Source organism: Sorex araneus, chromosome 5 (genome assembly GCF_027595985.1).
Source record: "Sorex araneus isolate mSorAra2 chromosome 5, mSorAra2.pri, whole genome shotgun sequence".
Taxonomy (NCBI): Eukaryota; Metazoa; Chordata; class Mammalia; order Eulipotyphla; family Soricidae; genus Sorex; species Sorex araneus.
In genome coordinates, this window is record NC_073306.1 from 37692777 (window position 1) to 37713164 (window position 20388).

At 44.5% G+C, this 20388-nt stretch overlaps 1 pseudogene; it reads right to left on the reverse strand.

The window, feature by feature from the left end:
• Positions 1-1154: 1154 nt before the first annotated feature.
• LOC129404866 (protein SET-like) lies at positions 1155-20365 on the reverse strand (annotated as a pseudogene).
• Positions 20366-20388: the final 23 nt, after the last annotated feature.

Below are 20388 nucleotides of genomic sequence, written 5' to 3' on the forward strand. Positions count from 1 at the left end.
AATCACAATATTTCAACACTTATCCCGTCACCAGTGTACATTTTCTGCCAGCATTGTCCCCAGTTTCCCCCTCACCCCTCCTCCCACCAGCCTGCCTCTATTAAAGACATTTCTCTGTCTGTATCTCTGTCTCTGTCTCTATCTTTCTGTGTGTGTGTGTGTGTGTGTATGTGTGTGTGTGTATGACTCTCCATTTAGGCACTGTGGTTTGAAATACTGTTATTGATAGATTATCATGTGTATTACTTTACCTCCTTTCAGCACTCAGTTCCTGTCCAGAGTGATCATTCCCAACTATCATCATCATTATCACAGTGGTCCCTTCTGTCCCCACAACTTGTGGCAAACTTCCAGCTGTGGGCTAGTCCTCCTGGATTTTGTTTCTGCTGTCTTTGGGTATTATTCTCATACTATTTCAAAATCTGTATCCTGCAAATGAATGTGATCATTCTATGTCAGTCCCTTTCCCTCTGTCTCCTTTCTTTCTTTTTCTTTCTTTCTTTCTTTCTTTCTTTCTTTCTTTCTTTCTTTCTTTCTTTCTTTCTTTCTTTCTTTCTTTCTTTCTTTCTTTCTTCCTTCCTTCCTTCCTTCCTTCCTTCCTTCCTTCCTTCCTTTCTTTCTTTCTTTCTTTCTTTCTTTCTTTCTTTCTTTCTTTATTTCTTTCTCTCTTTCTTAAGTAGAAGAAACTATAAAACATTTTTGTTTTTTGTTGGGACAGGAAGGTATAAAAATGAATTTGGAACAGAAAGGGGTAGAGATTTTTTCCTAATGTATTATGCTCAAGGTCTTTCCCCCTGAATTAAGTTGAGAACCATGGTGAAAAGAGATAAAAGATGCCTCAAAAACAGCACAAGAACACAAGCACGGGGGCAGCGTGGGAGAAGAGGGAGAGTTATGGAACTCGCTCCAAGGAACTGGAGTAAATTAGAAAAGAAAGATCGAAACACTTCCATGTTTCATTCATTAGTCACCTTCTTCCTTCTCTCCTGCCATTTCCTCCTCCTCATCATCCCATCCCTTTCTTCCTCAATATCTTCTAGTTCCTCCTTTCACTATCAACTTCTGTTCCTTCTCCTTCTTCATCATTGCATGTCAGGAATCAGTCACATTATAATACACATGATAATCTATCAATAACAGTATTTCAAACCACATTATAAAGGGTTTGGCCAGTCTTTGAGCATCTCACCTGAGTCATCTGCCACCAGCATCAGAATGGTAGGGAAGCCAGTAAAGATGCTCTCTGCTTCCTCCTGCTGTCTCTTCCTCTTGGTTTTGTTCTGCATTGGACTTGAACGTTTTGTTACATCCTTTGCAGATTTCCATGCACTTTGAAGATGGATCACTGCTCTTATTCAGACAAAATTTAATGGAGAGAGCTTTATTTTTAAAGTAATATAGGTTTTCCATCAAAATGAAAATCTGTTCTATAGCCTGATTTAAGATCTTCAAGTTCTGTCACTTCTGCTCTTGTTAAATAATGCAGTGCCTCTGTGTTCTCCTTCCTCAGCTGGTAGACACTTGTTTGGGGCTGACAAATGTTGTTACCCCAGAATTTGAGATTTAGAGAGCATATTATACCTCTTCTGAATAAAATGGCTCATGGAATTTGTTAGATTTCTGTTCTACTGTCAGAATCTCCTCACTGACTTGTTCATTAAATCTTTCATTTTGTGTGTCATCAGTATGGTAAGTTGCTTCTTGTTGCTCTTTTTCTCCTCCATCTTGGGGTTGTAGGTAGTTTTGATTTCTTCTTCTGAGTCTTGAGCAAGGCCTGACATTTGGGGGCCACACTGGGGGACAAGTTCAGGTTCAAACCCCAAGGGCATGGGAGTGTCTTCCTGGAAGATAAATATATTTGAAAAACTGGATTTGGGTCATACTTGGTAGTACTCAGGGACTACTTCCAGTTCTCTGTTGAAGAGAGGGGGGGGTCTCAGGGGATGTGGTGCTGGGGATCAAATCTGGGCCTCCCTCATGCAAAACATGCTCTCAGGCCGTGGAGCTATCTCTCTAGACCAGAAAAATAAATTTTAAACATTCTACACATGTGTGCGCATGCACAGACACAGCAGAATAAAAAGTGAAGTGATGTATGTTTTAATTCAATGGATTGTGTTAATCAATTCACAGAATATACAGATGTTGAATCATCATACTGTACCTCCTTAAAAATAATGTTCTATTCTCTAAAAAAATAAAAACTTAAGTTGTAACTCATACCCTCATAAAATTGAAAGGGAAAAAATAGACCTTCCCTGGAAAGGTCCCTATATAAATTGAAGATATCTAGAACATTTCAGCAAAATTTAAACATGTTCATATGATTTAAAGGGGAAACACTTAAAAATAAAAGCAACTGGGGCCAAAGAGGTAGTATAGAAGTTGGGCGTTGCTAACCTTGCACATGGTGGCTGGGTTTGATTCCTGGAACCCCATATGATCTCTTGAGCCCACCAGGAGTGATCTCTGAGTGCAAGTCAGGAATAAGCCCTAAGCACCGCTGGTGTGGTCCCAAAACTAAATAAAATAAAATAAAAGCAATTGTTTGGACTATGTATTTTATATTTTATTACTGTTGTGGTTTTGCAGTGTCAGGAAGGCCATACATGCAAAGTAAGTGCTCTCCTACTCTGCTATATTCCTTGTCTCTTGTGTTTATCTTTTTAAAAGGAAGAAAAATGGTTGGGGGGATAAGGTATCCTATAGCAGGTAGAGCGCTTACCTTGCACATGGTTGACCTGGGTTCAGTCCCTGGCATCCCAGATCATCCCCTGAGCACTACCAAGAATAATTCCTGAGTGCAGAGCCAGGAGTAATCCTGAGCATTGTTGGTTGTGACCCCAAAACCCAAAATATAAAAAAATAACAAAAAGAAGGAAAATATAGGAGACCATATGCATAGTCTAGGTATGAGGTAGACCAAGACAGCAAATTCAGCTAGTAGAGAAGAACTCTTTCACAAAAAAAACCTCTAAAATACATTTATAAATTACTAAAAAAACTGTGAGAGGATACAGTAGTGAATAAAGTTAACATTTGTGATATCAGATTCCTTACTCCTGTAAGGGGAGTAAGAACCCAACAGAAAAAAAAAGTGGACAAAGGAGATGAAGCAGCGATTCATAGAAGAACAAATCTGAATAGACAGAAGTACAGTAGGAGTATTCATCTTCACTAACAGCCAAGGAAATACAAATCTAAGTAACAATAAGAGATAATTTCATACAAAGCTTAAAATGATAATAATGTTCATTGCTCCTGGAAATGCTGAGAAAGAGGCATCACTGTATGTTGCTGTGAATTGTTACAGTCTTTTTGGAAAGGTCTAAAAGGTCTAGCGAAAATACAAATAGGGGATTGATGGTATATTTCAGTGTTTGCACATATGCTTCATATGTATAAGGCCCTAGGAGCCATCCTTGGTGGCCTCCAAATAGACAGTCCCCAATAAATGTGCTCATTTATCTACAAATCCCACTTTGGGTCGGCATCCTAGAAAGGAAAAGCAATGATATATCTGCCTAAGACAACACTGGTCACAGTGGCTGAATACTGACCTTAAAAAATAATCACTCAAATAATGGTTGAGTCGGGGCTAAGAGTGATGTGCCGTGGGCAGAGCACTTGCCTTGCATGCTGCCAACTCAGGTTCAATCTCCAGCACCCCATATAACCCGCTGAGCTCTGCCAGAAGTGATCCTTGTGTGCAGAATCAGGAGTAATCTTAGCACAGCCAGGTGTGCCTCCCTCTCCCATGTAATAAATAATGGTTGAGAGTCTGGTACATTGAGTACAGCTATTAAAAAAAATAGATCAAAAGTATGTAAATTTGTATGTTAGGAATTTTAAATGGAAATCAAGGTAAGAGAAATACATGCAATTCATCTAAAATTGCACAGCTTGAAGAAACAGCTGAAAATGTCTGGGTTCACAGTCCATGAAATTATGTGGCTTTTTGCCTGCCATAGAGGCAGGCTGGGGGTGTGTGGGAGATGGGGGTGTTATGGAAGGACAACTAGGGAGACAGGTGCTGGGAAATGTACACTGGTGGAGACATGGGTGTTGGAACACTCTATGACTGAAGCTTAATCATGAACTGCTTTGTAAAGGTCTATCTCACAGTGAGTCAATAAAACAAACAAACAAAAAAAGAGAGAGAGAGAGAAAAAAAAAGTTTAAAAAAAGGAAAGAAATTGTGTGGCTTTTGAGGGTAAGTGACAAAAAACTGGCAGAGAATGACAAGTAAAAGAAAAAGACAAAGGAAGAATTAAACATCTTGTAAGTCAAAGGAGCACGAAGAACAATAGTCATCTGGTGTCAGGAGTTTGTTCCTTGAGACAGGCCAGGACCCTGCGTGGAGGCAACATGGTCTGCACAAGGAGACTCTTCCCAGGCCACCAGGGGTCACCAGCTTTCTCTGTTGGGTCACTGTTGTGTCTAGGCAACAGTGACCACTGTATCTTGGTTTTGGTTTTCTCCTCCCCTTCCCTTCCCGTTTGCAGTGATGAGGGAGGCTCGCTCTCCTGGCCCTTTCTCACAGGGGCTCACACACCTTCCAGTGTCAGTGGTCTCCCATTTGTGCTGCAGTGCTTGGCGCACACCTGAGCTATGCAGCTAGAGTCAGAGATACCCAGATGCTGCACGCTGGAGATCGCACTCTCTACAAGGAGCCGAGAATCCCAGCAGCCTGTCAGCGGGTCACATGCAACATGGGGGGCAGGGGTGGTAGTGGTGGTGCAGGGGATTGAACTCACAAGGTGGATGCTACCAATTGCGCTCTCCCCAGGCTCTTTGGGGTCCTTTTTGGTCAGGACTCCTGGCATTGCTCTTGTATCTTCTCTTGCCTGCATGCAGGCGACCAGGGTTCAATCCTCAGTCCCACATATGATCCTGATTCCCTGAGCACTGCCAGGAGTGATCCCTGAACACAGAGCCAGGGATAAGCCCTGAGCACAGCAGGGTGTGGCTCCCAAACCAAAATAAATAAATAATAGCCCACAAACCTTCCATCAAGAAGATATGAAGCTCACATCTCAGGTCTGTTAATTGGCCACTGTGAGTGTTGGCCTGGGCATCTCACAGTCCCTCAGTTTCCCCACATGTGGAATAAACAGTCACCACAGGTTAGTGAGAATTCACAGGGCTTATGGATCTCAAATTCTTAGCACCACTCTTATTATTAATAAAGCTGGTACATTTTCCTTGGTGCTGGCACTTGTATTCAACTGTTTTTCCTTTCCTTTTCAATTCACAACCTTTCTTCCCATTATTTGCTCTGGGACTCCAGCACAGAAAAAATGCTAGGCAAGGTGCCAACTGCTTTGCTTGTGTAGTCTCTAATCTAAAATGATCATGAAAAAAATTGTGTATCCTTTTCTATAGGGCTAAGTTGAAATAAAAAATTCTCTTTGCAGAATTAAATATTGCAACGGGCAGTATTTTCAGCATATTGAGAAACACCTCCCCCCCCAACATTGTATAGTTATTTTAAAAAGGTAGAGTAGGATCAAAACTTTGGGAAAGAGTCCAGAATGAGAGAGCTGACAACTAAGGGCACCATCTCAGCTAGTGCTTGAATGGTCCCTACAACCATCCCTTGTGATGTCTGAATGAGAGAAACACTGTAGAAAATTGAAAGAAAAGATACTAAAGGGCCAGAGAACTCAATGGATTGAATATTGCTTTTCATGCAAGAGGTTTGATTGCTGGCCCCAGAAGAGCCCCTGAACACCCAGCCAGGAATAGCCCCTGGGCACCACTGTGTATGGCCCCAAAACTGCGGGGGGTGGGAGAGAGAGAGAGAGAGAGAGAGAGAGAGAGAGAGAGACAGAGACAGAGACAGAGACAGACAGACAGAGAAATAGAGAGACAGAGAGACAGAGAGGAAGCCAGGAGCTAGTAGCATCCAGATGAAACCAGGAAGGAATTGGAAGGATAATAGGAGCTCAGCAGAGACAATTGCGGGAGGTAAGAGCAAGGACAGAGACGAACTGTATCAGGAGAACTGAGTGCGGAGGACAGCAATGGATAACCAACAGAGTGGGGCAGGAATGAAGACTGGTGTGTGTGTGTGTGTGTGTGTGTGTGTGTGTGTGTGTGTGTGTGTGTGTGTGTGTACACTAGAGTCGTCACTGTTTCCTAAATAGGAAAGAACAACAGTTCAGTCCCATAAAGCCTGGTTGTAACACAGAGATGATTTTTTATGCTTCTTTTCTGAGAATTTTAATAACAGTGGAACTCTACTCCTAAAGTAAGCTGGAGAGGCCTTCCCCACTTTGAGCTTGAAAAAATTGATAATGCACACATCAGTTCTGAGGAATGGGGTGGCAAGGAGTAGATCCCCAGAGCTTGTAAAGAAGTGAATGTGGCCAGAGTAAGATGGTGAGTGGGAGAACCTGCTTTCTGGGGCTGAAGCTTTTCTAAGACTTTAGAAAAGCTTCTTTACTTTGTTGGGCCTCAGTTTCATTCATAACTGGGATGGATTCAATTCCCATGACTGCTGAAACCAATTAAAATAAACTTGGCTTGCATAATAGGAAATCATTATCTCAGAGTTGGAAAGGCCAGATATCTGAAATCAATTTCACTGGGCTGAAATCAAGATGTTAGCCAGGTTACTCTTTATCCAGATTCTACAGTATAATTTCTTTTCATTTCTTTTTTTTTTTTGGTGGTAGGTGGGCAGGGTATATCCGGAAAGGCTCAGGTGTTACTCCTGGCTTTGTGCTCAGGGATCACTCCTAGTAGACTTCAGGGACCATATGTGATGCTGGGGTTCAAAGCCAGGTCAACTGTATGCAAGGCAAGTGCCCTGCTCGCTATACTATCTTTCAGGCCCCATCTACAGTAGAATCTCTTTGGTGTTTCTTTTTTTTTTTTTGCTTTTTGGGTCACACCCGGTGATGCACAGGGGTTACTTCTGGTTCTACATTCAGGAATTACTCCTGGTGGTGCTCAGGGGACCATATGGGATGCTGGGATTCGAACCCGGGTTGACCGCGTGCAAGGCAAACAAACTCCCTACCCGCTGTGCTATTGCTCCAGCCCCCTGGTGTTTCTTTTGATGGTGGCTTCAATGTTTTATACCCATGTATGCATCACCCCAGTCTCTGTTTTCATATCATAAGGGTATGTCTTTGAATTTAGGGCCCACCTGGATTAGCTTCAGGATTAAACTCTTCCTATAAATTGTGCCACCTTAAGGGAATATTCTGTTTCTAACACAAGTGTACTATAATAAAACCCTAGCACTAACATCTAGAGTTAGCACAACATCCATAAATTAAAGGCCATGGTTCCCCCTGAAGCTGTTCTCAGCTGCCTACTGTATTTCAGTCATTCCCAGGTCACTTACATTTGTAACTGCTATGGATTTGGGGGTTCCCACCACTCCTTTAGGTTTGATAATTTAGTTGGATGATCCGGAAAGTGTTATACTTACATTTAGTTTTATTATAAAGAATACAAGGGGATGGACTTGGCACATGACCAACCTGGGTGCCATCCTTGGCACCACATAGTGTCTCTGAAGCACTGCCAGGAGTGATCCCTGGTCACAGAGCCAGGAGTCAGCCCCGAGCACCACCAGAGTCAAAACAAAATAAAACAGAGAATATAAATCAGGACTACTCAATGAAGAGTCAGAGGGGGCAGTCCTCAGGGATGACTCCCAGCTCTGTGCTCAGGGATCACTCCTGGCCAGCTTGGGGGAACATATGGGGTGCTGGAAATTGAACCTGGGTCAGTCATGTGCAAGGCAAACACCTTATTTGCTGTACTACCTCTTGAACCCCCCCAAATAAATGGATTTTAAAGTAAATTATTTATCGGTCTCAGGGTGCTAACCTTATTTTCTGATGTTCCAATGGGCAGCTTCCAAGCAATGCTCAGGGCAATGGGGGGGGCCACTCCCAGCATTTACTGGCCAGTGTGGTTGAGTGGCCCAAGGATGAGGTACTTGGGCCTTGTAGTGCTGAGACAACCCCTGGTGGTGCAGGGGGGCCTGCGGTGTCAGGATTCAAACTCAGGTCCTGGCACACCAGCTGGATGTTCCTATGTCCCTGACTACTGAATGTTTTCACCAGCTCCTGCCATTCTAATTTTTAAATTTTGCTTCAACCTGGGATACTCTCAGTAACTTGCTGGGCTCTCTGAGTATCCCGCCTGCGCAGCAGAGCCTTGCAAGCTTCCCATGGCGTATTCAATTAAAAAAAACAAACAGTAACAATGATGGGTCTTATACCCCTGACCCTGAACGAGCCTCTAATATGGCACCATTGGAAAGGACAAGTAAGGAGAGGCTGCTAAAATCTCAGGGCTGGGGGGCTGGAGCAATAGCACAGCGGGTAGGGCTTTTGCCTTGCATGAGGCCAACTCAGGTTCTATTCCCAGCATCCCATATGGTCCCCTGAGCACCACCAGGGGTAATTTCTGAGTGCAGAGTCAGGAGTAACCCCTGTGCATTGCCAGGTGTGACCCAAGAAGCAAAAAAAAAAAAAAAAAAAAAAGAAAGAAAAGAAAAGAAAATCTCAGGGCTGGGATGAATGGAGATGTTACTGGCACCTGCTCGAGCAAATTGATGAACAACGGGATGACTGTGATACAGTGTGACCTGGGATTCCTGAACTAAAACTCCCTCCAGCCTTTTTTTTTTTTCTGTAGAGAAAGTAATGGATTAACCTGAACTTCTTACAATTTTTGACCTTATAAACTTGTTCAAATCAAGTCCTCACTATCTTGCCTTCAGGGCCCACATCATCTCTAGTCTTAGATTCATAGATTATGAACTTCTACAAACAGGATACCAGCAGATTCCAATGGAATCTGAATCAGAATTGTTGGTTGCAACAATAGAAGCCCAAAGAGCTTGCAGTATTGGGTGGAAAAGGAATTTACTCAAAAGACAGGATGTATAGAGCAAGGGAAAATAGGAGGGACAGGTGTGGAAATTAGCAGAAAGCCTTCATATAGTCAGAAATAGCTAGACAGCCGTGATCGTATCTCATAAGAAAAGCAGGATCACACCACCACCACTAGGCATTTGTTCCTGCTACTCTTGGCACAGTTGCTACAGCTCTTAATCATCCCACATTGAGTCTTTATAGGATTCCAGTGTCCCAGATGCCAGTGTTTTATTTCTTGGCAAATCCTTTGTTAATTGGTCTGTGACCAATTAGAGTCAGAGGTTACCACTGTTCTTTGGTCTACAGCCCCCTTTTCAGGAATAAAAGAATACTCAGCATCTTCTTAGAAATCTACCTTCTTTAAGTGGACAAAAGGAAAGTATCCCCAACTGTACCCAAAGCTACTACAGTCCCATTAGATTGGCCCAATGCCCCCAAGGCCATGGTATTGCCAACTGTGAAAAAACTGGCCTAGAAGATAAGGAATAGGTAAAGCAGATGGTCCCCTTAAGCTTCTAGGTTTTTTTTGGGGGGGGGTCACACCTGGCGATGCACAGGGGCTACTCCTGGCTCTGCACTCAGGAATTACTCCTGGCGGTGCTCAGGGGACCATATGGGATGCTGGGAATCGAACCCGGGTTGACCGCGTGCAAGGCAAACGCCCTACCCACTGTGCTATTGCTCCAGCCCCAAGCTTCTAGTTTTTGTTTATTGTTGCCACACATGGCTGTGGTCAGGTCTTACTCCTGGCTCTATACTCAGAGGGTACTCCTGGCAGAATTGGGAGAACCATTTGGGGGTGCCAGGATCAAACCTGGGTCTGCCATATGCAAGGCAAAACACCTTACCCACTATACTATCTCTAGCCCCCTCCTTTTAGCTTCTGTAATACAAATTGGTCTTCTTACTTACAATAAGATTCAAAATGGGGATATTTACTCAAAATAAAAAGGGTCTTCTATCTGAGAGAGCCCAGAGCAACAAGTACTTTACAGAAGTGATAATAAAAGAGTAGATGGCATATATTGAGAATAGTCCATATACAAATTGGACTTGAAGTCTCTGAAGTCTGTTCTATTACTCTCCTGATAGCCTAAATAACAGCCCCCAAAGACACCTACTTCCTAATCTCTGGTGCCCATGAATATGATAAAAGGATGAATATTACCTGCTACAGAATAGAGAATTTCAGTGGCCTTTATCTTTTTCATGTGAATTATATCTTAACAGTCTATTAGAGGGGCCAAAGTGATAGTATAGCAGGTAGGGCACTTGTCTAACATGCAGCTGGCCCAGGTTTGACCCTCAGCACCTCATATAGTCCTCTGATCCTGCCAGAAGTAATCCCTGAGTGCAGAGCCAGGAGTAAACCCTGAGCACAGCTGGAGCCCAAAACCGAAAACAAAAACGAACAACAACAACAAAAAAGCCCCCCAAAAAACCAAAACCCAACCAAACAACAACAACAAACCCCAACTTATTTGATTCGTTAAAGCATGGTAGAATTGCAATGGGACATAGAGTTGATTTGACTGAAAGGTGAATCTGTGGTCATTAACTATTCTCAAAACATAATCACAATTTTTTTTTCTTTTTGGGTCACACCCAGTGTTGCTCAGGGGCTACTCCTGGCTCTGCATTCAGGAATTAATTACCTCTGGCGGTGCTCAGGGGACCATATGGGATGCTGGGAATCCAACCCGGTTTGGCCGCATGCAAGGCAAATGCCCTACTCACTGTGCTATCACTCCAGCCCCAATCACAATTTTTTTTTTCGTTTTGTTTTTGGGTCATACAAAGGGATGCACAGGGGTCACTCCTGGCTCATGCACTCAGGAATTACTCCTGGCGGTGCTTGGGGGACCATATGGGATGCTGGGATTCGAACCTGGGTCTGCCGCGTGCAAGGCAAACACCCTACCTGCTGTGCTATCACTCCAGCCCCCTCCAATAACAATTTTTTTAACCAAAAAAGAAAGAATAAAAATTTTTAATTAAAAAAATCAGTATAATAATACATTCTCTCAAGTCTGCTTTGAAAACCCTCCAGGAAAATGCCTACGAACCTGTTTTAAGTTAGTCTTTCTACCCGCAGGTCACAGGGAGACCACAAATCTGTGACTACAAAAGAGGGAGGAGTCTGAGAGAGCCAGCAAGATGGAGAGTATGTCAGAGGAAACAGCAGGATTTGTCTCGAGAAATTTTAGAGTCTAAGAAGAATCTAGGAACTTGAATCTCAAGAGTCTGCTCTTTGAAGCAGCACATTTCCAGGTAAATCAGGCATATGTTTTGTTGATTTTGTGAAGTCTCAGTAGAGACACAAGATTTAAGGCATTAAGTCTGTAGATAGTGATAGCCTTAGAACTTAGAGGGCTGAGAGGAACATGGATGTGATACCCTAGTCAGTGAAGAACTTGCAACAACATGATGAAAGAATCCAAAGCCACAAAGATTATCTTCCCCCCACATATACAAATATACCCGCACAGATGGATAGATGATAGTGTATATAAACAGACCCTCTCTATGTATGCATATATGTATGATATAGAACCTAATACACATGGATACATATATACATTCATACCCACATATATATGTACATGTATATATGCAAAGTATTCCAGATTTTTTAGTTAAAACATTTTCTTGTTGCTTTTGGTTTGGGGACCACACCCAGTAGTGCTCAGGGCTTACTCCTGGCTCTGCGCTCAGGGATCATCACTCTTGCTGAGGATTGGGGGTGAGGATTGGGGGACCCTATGAGGTGCCGAGGATTGAACCCAAGTCAGCAGTATGCCAGGCAAGCTTCCTACCCACTGTCCTATCTCTCCAATCAACTCAGTCCCTGCCCCCGCTGCCTGCTGAAACAATCAGCATTCCTCAGAGGCGTCCAGGGGGTCAAGTATGCTCACAGTGATACTCAGCACAACTGCAAGGAACTGAAGATTCAGTGCTTGAGCTGGGCTGTGCTGGGGATCACCTGGGCCGTAACTGGACTGTAAGTTTCACCCAGTATTTTGTTTTTGTTTGTTTATTTGTTTTGCTTTGGGGCTATACCCAGAAGTGCTCAGGCTACCTGGGGCTGGGTATTCAGGCAACCATGTGGTGCCAGGGATTACACCCATGGGTCTGGCACACAAAGAATGCATATGCTCCTGCCCCTCTTATCTCCTCAGCCCTTCATTTAGTATTGTTATCTTGATATTTTAAAATACATTTTTATTAAGGTACTGTGATTCACAAAGTTGTTCGTAATAGAGATTAAGAGACATATATTCCAACACCAGCCACACTACCAGGGTGAATTTCCTTCTGTATCAATCCTCAGCCCCACAAATTAGATCTGATTTTTATTCTGAAAATATTTATTTATTTTAATGTATCCACATTTATGGGAGATGTGTGCTGAAAGTAGATTAAGGACCAAACATCACAGCTCTCAGTATCTGTATTGCAAACCCTTATGTCCCAAAGTAAAGAGTAAGAAGGAAGGTTCCTGCCACAGAGGCAGGGGGTGGAATGGGATAGAAGTGGCAGGAGGGATAATGGGAACATTGGTGGTGGAAAATGTGCACTGGTGGAGGGATGGGTGTTCGATCATTGTATGACTGAAAATCAATCATGAGAATTTGTAACTATCTCACAGTGATTAAAAAAAAACAGTGTGGAGGGGCTGGAGCGATAGCACAGCGGGTAGGGCGTTTGCCTTGCACTCGGCCGACCTGGGTTCGATCCCCGGCATCCCATATGGTCCCCCAAGCACTGCCAGGAGCAATTCTGAATGCAAAGCCAGGAGTAACCCCCGAGCATCGCTGGGGTGTGACCCAAAAAGCAAATAAATAAAATAAATTAAAAAAACACTGTGGAAATAAATGTATCCACATTTATTCTTTCTTGAATTCCAGACCTTCATTTTAAAATACTGTTGTACAATGCTTAGTGCTATTTTGATCACCAGTGGACAGCATTCACAAAGGTGGAACCAACAGGCTGTGCCTGGATGGTTAGTAGGCTACACCATCTAAGAATATGCAATTACACTCTGACATTTACACAAGCAAGAACTGCCTAACCATGCATTGCTCAGAACACATCCTGCTCATGAGCAGTTTGTACTGTAATTTCCCCTTATTCAGACACAGTCTTCTTTCTTGATTCTTTTCTTTTTCTTTCTTTCTTTTTCTTTTTCTTTTGTTTTGTCACACCCAGCTGTGTTCAGGGGCTACTCCTGCCATTCTACTCAAGGGTTGTTCTTGGTGGTGTTCAGGTGTTGGGATTGAACCCTCATCTGCATGCAAACCACGGGCCTCAGCTTTTTGAGCTTTCTCTGGCCCTGGAGCGAATTCTTTAGAAGTTCTTTTAGTGAGGATCTGTTGCTAGTAAATTCTCTGTCATTGACTGATAGTGATTATATAAGTTATATTATTAATTCACTATCACTGTCACTGTTGTCCTGTTGTTCATTGATTTGCTCAAGTGGGCACCAGTAACATCTCCATTGTGAGACTTCTTGTTACTGTTTTTGGCATATCGAATAGGCCAGGGGTAGCTTGCCAGGCACTGCCGTGTGGGCAAGATACTCTCAATAGCTTTCCGGGCTCTCCAAGAGGGGCGGAGTCAGTCATGTACAAGGCAAATGTTCTACCCGCTGTGCTATGGCTCCATTAATAATAATTATATTATTAATTATCATATAAAAATAAAAGCTATACCTCTTATTTTTAAAAATGCTATTTAAACAGACTTAGATATAAATTCAAGATCATTTTCTCTCAGCACTTACTGTTTGTTCGGGGGGGTTGGCCTCTCAGGCACTGCTCAGGGGCCTGGGGCTCCTCTTGGGGATTCTCAACCAACTGGAAAGTGGTTCAACGTGAGGGCCTGAGAATGTGGCTCTTCTCAGGCCTTGTCGTGCTAGAGATTACCCAGGCCATGCCGCAGTGCTTGAGGAACCATGTGGTACTAGGGGTAGGACCATGCTGGCCACACAAAAGGCATGCCCCATAACCCTGCACGATCTCTCCGGTTCCCTCTTTCAGTACTTTTAAGGAAGAATTTCACTGAGTTCCAGTTTCTGTAGTTGCTGTTAAGAAGCTCTGTAGTTGCTTTTATCTCCCTCCCTTTCAACTTTTTTTTTTTTTTTTTGCTTTTTGGGTCACACCTGGCGATGCACAGGGGTTACTCCTGGCTCTGCACTCAGGAATTACTCCTGGCAGTGCTCAGGGGACCATATGGGATGCTGGGAATTGAAAATCGAACCCGGATCGGCTGCGTGCAAGGCAAATGCCCTATCCGCTGTGCTATCGCTCCAGCCCCCCCTTTCAACCTTTTTAGCTAAAAGAGTGCCGGTGTCTTTTCTCTTAGCTTGATTCTTTTTTTCCCTTTATCATTAATTACTGAAATATCTTTTCTCTCAATTTGGTCTATGGTTATGGTGGTCATGTCATACATAATTTATTTAATGAATTCTGCCTGATGAAATAATAATCTGCCTTATTTTGTTTGGGATTTATACCGGGCATTAGGATTTACTCTTAGTTCTGTGCTCGGGGATTATTCCTGGTGGTGCTCAGAGGGCCATATGCAGAGCTAAGGGTCAAATTGACTACATACAAGGGAAGCACCTGACCTGCTATTCTACCTCTGTGACTTTTTTTTTTTTTAAGGAAGCACTTCCCCATAGAAGTTGAGGCAAACACTGATACAAGAATAATTTCTACAGACGAAAAAAGAAAACTTACTGGGGCCCCAGAGATGTGACTCAGTGCCAGCACACCTGCTTTTCATGTAGGAGACCCTGAGTTCTATCCCCAGCATGCCCACATGCTGAGTGTGCTCCTTGCAATCCCAAATGAGAGTTCCAGCACCCTGTGTGACCCTGTGTGACCCTAGTGTTCCCTACATTTGAGAGCATTGCAGCCAGGTGTGTGACGCCCTCTGCAACTTCTCCTCACGGCAACAACAACTACAAAAGAAATGCTGCTACTCTGATATACTGAAAGTGAATAGGGTGTTGGGGGAAGTAAAGAGCAATGGCCCTGTCGAGACAAATGACAAGGGATTCCAGAAGTCCTAGAGGATTTTCTTTCTTTCTTTTTTTTTTTGCTTTTTGAGTCACACCTGGCGATGCACAGGGGCTACTCCTGGCTCTTCACTCAGGAATTACCCCTGGCGGTGCTCAGGGGACCATATGGGATGCTGGGAATCGAACCCGGGTCAGCTGCGTGCAAGGCAAACGCCCTACCCGCTGTGCTATCACTCCAGCCCCGAGGATTTTCTTTCTTTTCTTCCCTCCCTCCTTCCCTCCCTTCTCTCCCTCCCTCTTTCTTTCTTTCTTTCTTTCTTTCTTTCTTTCTTTCTTTCTTTCTTTCTTTCTTTCTTTCTTTCTTTCTTTCTTTCTTTCTTTGTCACACCCTGCAATGCACAGGGGTCACTCCTGGCTCTGCACTCAGAAATTACCCCTGGCGGTGCTCAGGGGACCATATGGGATGCTGGGAATTGAACCCAGGTTGGCGCATGCAAGGCAAATGCCCTACCTGCTGTGCTGTCACTCCAGTCCCCAGAGTATTTCTTTCCTTGCTCTGTTTCTGCTTGTTAGGGGCTGCCCCATCTTCAACTTGCTGTTCATCCCCAGCCCCAACTCTCACCAAGCTCAGTTAACACCATTTCTTTACCAAGTCCCCAGGTAGGACAAGGACGCTACCAGTTTCCCCTTGGCGCCAGTCCCTGAATAGTCGTCATTCCTCAATTGCTCCTTCACTCTTTCCAGATATACATAAAGAATCTCTTTGTTACTGTTTCTTCAATCCCACCTGGACATGCCTTCTTCCTCGGGGAGCCTGACACTACCCAGATCTCTCCTTAGGCCTACGACTCATTTAGCTAACTAGCTCCTGGCTTGCACATTGCCCTGACACAAATACAGAACAGAATTCTGTCCCCCCAAACTTGCCCCACTGACAATATGACTAGCTGTCCTTCTTGGAAATCTGGGCATTGTCCTAGGCCTTTCCTGCTTGCTCACTCAGGCCTATCAGTGCAGTTCCTCAGTTCTTGAATCTGTCTTTTCCTCTGTGCTATCCTGATTCTGCCCTGGCTTAAGCTTATGTAATCAAATAATCAGAACATTTTGCAGTTTTGTACCAAATAGGCCAGGAAACTAGCTCAAAGGGCTAGGTATAAGCTTTGTATGTGGGATCCCCAGGTTCAACTTCCAGTACCACATGCTTCTTTGAACACTGAGCTGGGAGTAGCCCCCTGAGCACTGAGAAGTACAGAACAAAAATAAAAAAGAGAGGAGAGAAAGCTGGCATACATCAAAAAGAATAAGACCAACCAGTGCTGGCATGAATGTGGGGAGAAAGGGACTCTCTTTCATTGTTGGTGGGAACGCTGACAGGTCCAGCGTTTTGGAAAACAATATGGGCATTCCTTCGAAAACTAGAAATTGAGCTTCCATATGACCCTGCAGTACCACATCTGGGAATATATCCCGAGCGTGCAAAAAAGCACAGTAGAAATGACATCTGTACCTGTATGTTCATTGCAGCACTGTTCACAATAGCCAGAATCTGGAAACAACCCATTCAAATGCCCGACCGAGAACAGATGACTGGTTAAAGTATCTTTGGTACATCTATACAATGGAATACTATGTAGCTGTTAGGAAAGATGAAGTCAAGAAAATTGCTTATAAGTAGATGATCATAGAAAGTATTATGCTAAATGAAATGAGTCAGGAAAAGAGGGACAGACATAGAATGACTGCACTCAATTGTGGAATATAAAATAAACATAATATGAGACTGACACCCAAGGACAGTAGACACAAGGGCCAGGAATATTGCTCTATACTTGGGAGACTATCTCATGAGCTGGGGAAAAGTCAGCTGAAATAAAGAAGTCAATGATGGTTGGAGGGATCATTTGGGATGGGAGATGTGTGCTGAAAGTAGATAAAGGATCAAACGTGATAGCTTCTTAGTATCTATATTGCAAACCATAATACCCCAAAGTAGAGAGAAAGTATGGGGGAAATTGTCTGCTATAGAGGCAGGGGGAGGGTTGATAATGGGTGGGGGATTCTGGGGACATTGGTTGTGGAAAATGTGCACTGGTGGAGTGATGGGCATTTGATCATGGTATGACTGAAACTCAAACATGAAAGCTTTAAAACTGTTTCCCACGGTGATTCAATAAAATAAATAAATAAATTCTGAGGTCAAGGAGTTAAAAAAAAGAAAGGAGAGAGAGACAGAGACAGAGACAGAGACAGAGAGACAGAGAGAGACAGGGTCAAAGACAGAGACTGAGTCAGAGAAAGGCTAAAACAAAATTGGCTTAACTTGCAGTTTGGAGAATACGACAACCCCTCCCTGGGAGAAGCCTCTTTGCTACATCCTTTTGGCGAGTTTTTATGATTTTTGGTTTTGGGCTACACCTGGTGGTGCTAAGAGCTTATCTGATTCTGCACTCAGGAATCACTCTTAACAGTGCTTGGGGGACCATATGGGGTACTGGCAATCAAATCCAGGTCAGCAGTGTGCAAGGCAAACACTTCACCTGCTGTACTATGGCTCCAGACCCAACAGTTTTTTTTTTTTTGCTCTTTGGGTCACACCTGACTATGCACAGGGGTTACTCCTGGCTCATGCACTCAGGAATCATCCTTGGCGGTGCTCAGGGGACCATATGGAATGCTGGGAGTCAAACCCAGGTCGGGCTGCATGCAAGGCAAATGCCCTACCTGCTGTGCTATTGCTCCAGCCCCCAGCTTTTTGGTTCTGATTGGATCAGGATAGAGCCTCATAAATACCTTTGTACTGATAAGGACCCCAGAACCTGGATTGCATAGTACTAGTCAGCAGACACTGGACAATGAAGCCTCCTCAGGCTAAATCACTTTTGTCCTCATCAGTATCCTAAAAACACACCTCTGTTTTTCCACCATTTTCTCTACACATGATGCAAATCCATTATACGTTTCTTATCTGCGCATGCCTATAATTCCCCTCATAAATAAGCATGAGTTTACTGAAAATCAACTAAATGTATCTAGACTATGTCACTCTAACACCAGCCCAGATCTCTTCTTCCCTTCTTTGTTTTTTTTTGCTTGGTTTTGACCCACATTTGTGGTGTTAGGAAGCTACTATTTTTTTTTCTTTTTGGGTCACACCCAGAGATGCACAGAGGTTACTCATGGCTTTGCACTCAGGAATTACTCCTGGCGGTGCTCAGGGCACCATAAAGGATGCTGGGAATCGAACCCAGGTCAGCCACGTGCAAGGCAAATCCCCTACCTGTACTATTGCTCCAGCCCAGGGGAAGCTACTTTTGGCTCTGTGCTTGGGGTTCACTCCTGACAGTGCTGGGGGGCTATCAGGTGCCCAAGATCAGGCAGCATCTTGCTCAACCTCTCTAGCCTCTCTGAAGCTTGCTCTCCAATCTGCGTTAGCTAAACATCTTTCCCCACCTCTCTGTCTGTCTATTTTTTTTTCTTTTTTTTGGGTCACACCTGGTGATGCACAGGGGTTACTCCTGGCTCTGCATCCAGGAATTACTCCTGGCAGTGCTCAGAGGACCATATGGTATGCTGGGAATTGTGGCATGCAAGGCAAACGCCCTACCTGATGTGCTATCACTCCAGCCCCATTTCTGCTTGCTAATTGATATTTTGATTCATTTCATTTTTATAACAAACAAGTTGGGGAGGGAGGTGTTGGGCCAAACCCAGGAGTGCTCAGGGATCACTCCTAGTGGGGTCTGGGGACTATACACCATGCAGGGGTTTGAAAGAGGGTTAGGCACATGAGGACCAGCACTTCCACAGTGGTACCACCTCTCTAGGCCCTGAAAACCAGTTTTTACCCTTTCCCTGCAACCCCACAAATAATTTTTAAATGTTTAATATTTTTCTTGAGCAAGCATAGTTTGTGACAAATAATCAAGTTTACTTTCTTCTTCCTTTTCTTTTTAAACTATAAATCTAAACCACAGACAGGTATAGTGAAGAAGTTTCCTCTCTTGCTGGCATGCCCCTGATTGAGCCTCTTATACTGGCTGAGCAGCAGGTGTGGGTGCAGAAACAGTCTTAGCAGAAAGTAGCTAGCGGTGGGTGAGGAGGGCAGGGGGCTCACTAGGTTGAGGGCTGGCATCTTGATTTCTATTCATATTTGCCTTTTCTCTTCCATAACTTCTGCTTTTCTCTGCAGATTAAACCCACATTCTCTGTGGTCTGGGCTTGCAGTGGCTTGCAAGTTCTGCTTGTTTTCAGCCTGGGTCCCTGCAAGCATTCTTCCCTGCAGGCTCTTGTCATGGAGTTAAGATACAATCAAGTCATGTCTCTGTTGATCGAAACTTTCTGTGGTTGGGCTGGAGAGATAGCACAGTTTGCATGGTTCGATTCCCAGCATCTCATGTGTTTCCCAGAGCACCGCCAGGATTAATTCCCACGCGCAGAGTCAAGAGCAATCCCTGAGAATACCCTGCCATAGTGGCAGGGTGGGTTGGGGGGAGACGGGACTGGGGAGGGGGGGAGGGATGTTGGGTTTACTGGTGGTGGAGAATGGGCACTGGTGAAGGGATGGGTTATCGAACTTTGTATGGGGGAAACATGAGCACAAAGATGTATGGATCTGTAACTGTACCCTCACGATGACTCTCTAATTAAAAATAAACTAATAAAAAAAAAGAGCAATCCTTGAGCATGACGGGGTGTGGTAACCCCTAAACACCTCCCCCCTCAAAAACAATAACAAACAAACAAAAAACCACACCAACTTTCCCCAGCACCGACCTGTCAAAGGTCAAGTCCTTCCCCCTGGCACCCAAGATCCTTATTGCTTTTTTTTTTCTAAGTCACACCTGGCGATGCACAGGGGTTACTCCTGGCTCTGCACTCAGGAATTACTCCTGGTGGTTCTCAGGGGATCATATGGAATGCTGGGAATCGAACCTGGGTCGGCCGCGTGCAAGGCAAGTGCCCTACCCGCTGTGCTATTGCTCCAGCTCCCTCCTTACTGCTTTCTCTCTCACCCACCTCCTCACAATTCTCAACTCCAGGAGCCCCCTAGGAAACGGGCCATGTCCTGCTCTGCAGTGCGGAGTCTCCCGTTCACTTTCTCCTCTCAGGCCATCCCTTCTGGGATTCTCTGCAGAACTCTCCCACCTGGGGCCAACCCGCTGGGGCCATGGGTGAGCAGCTCCAGGGTGGTGCTCATCCTCAGATCCTCAGGGCCTGCGCTGGGCCCGCTATCCTAAGTGCCAGACACTGATATACACCTTCTCAGACCTGTCCCTTCCCCCGGTGCCCAGTGACAGCCTGGCTTCGCCCCAGAGGGCATCAATCCCCGGAAGAAGAGCGCATCCCCCGCGCTCAGAGCCGAGGGCAGGAGACCAGACGGGCCAGCGGGCAGGAAGGTGGGACGCGGCGGCGGCCCGGAGTTCAGGGCCATGCCAGGAGCAGGAGCAGAGGCCG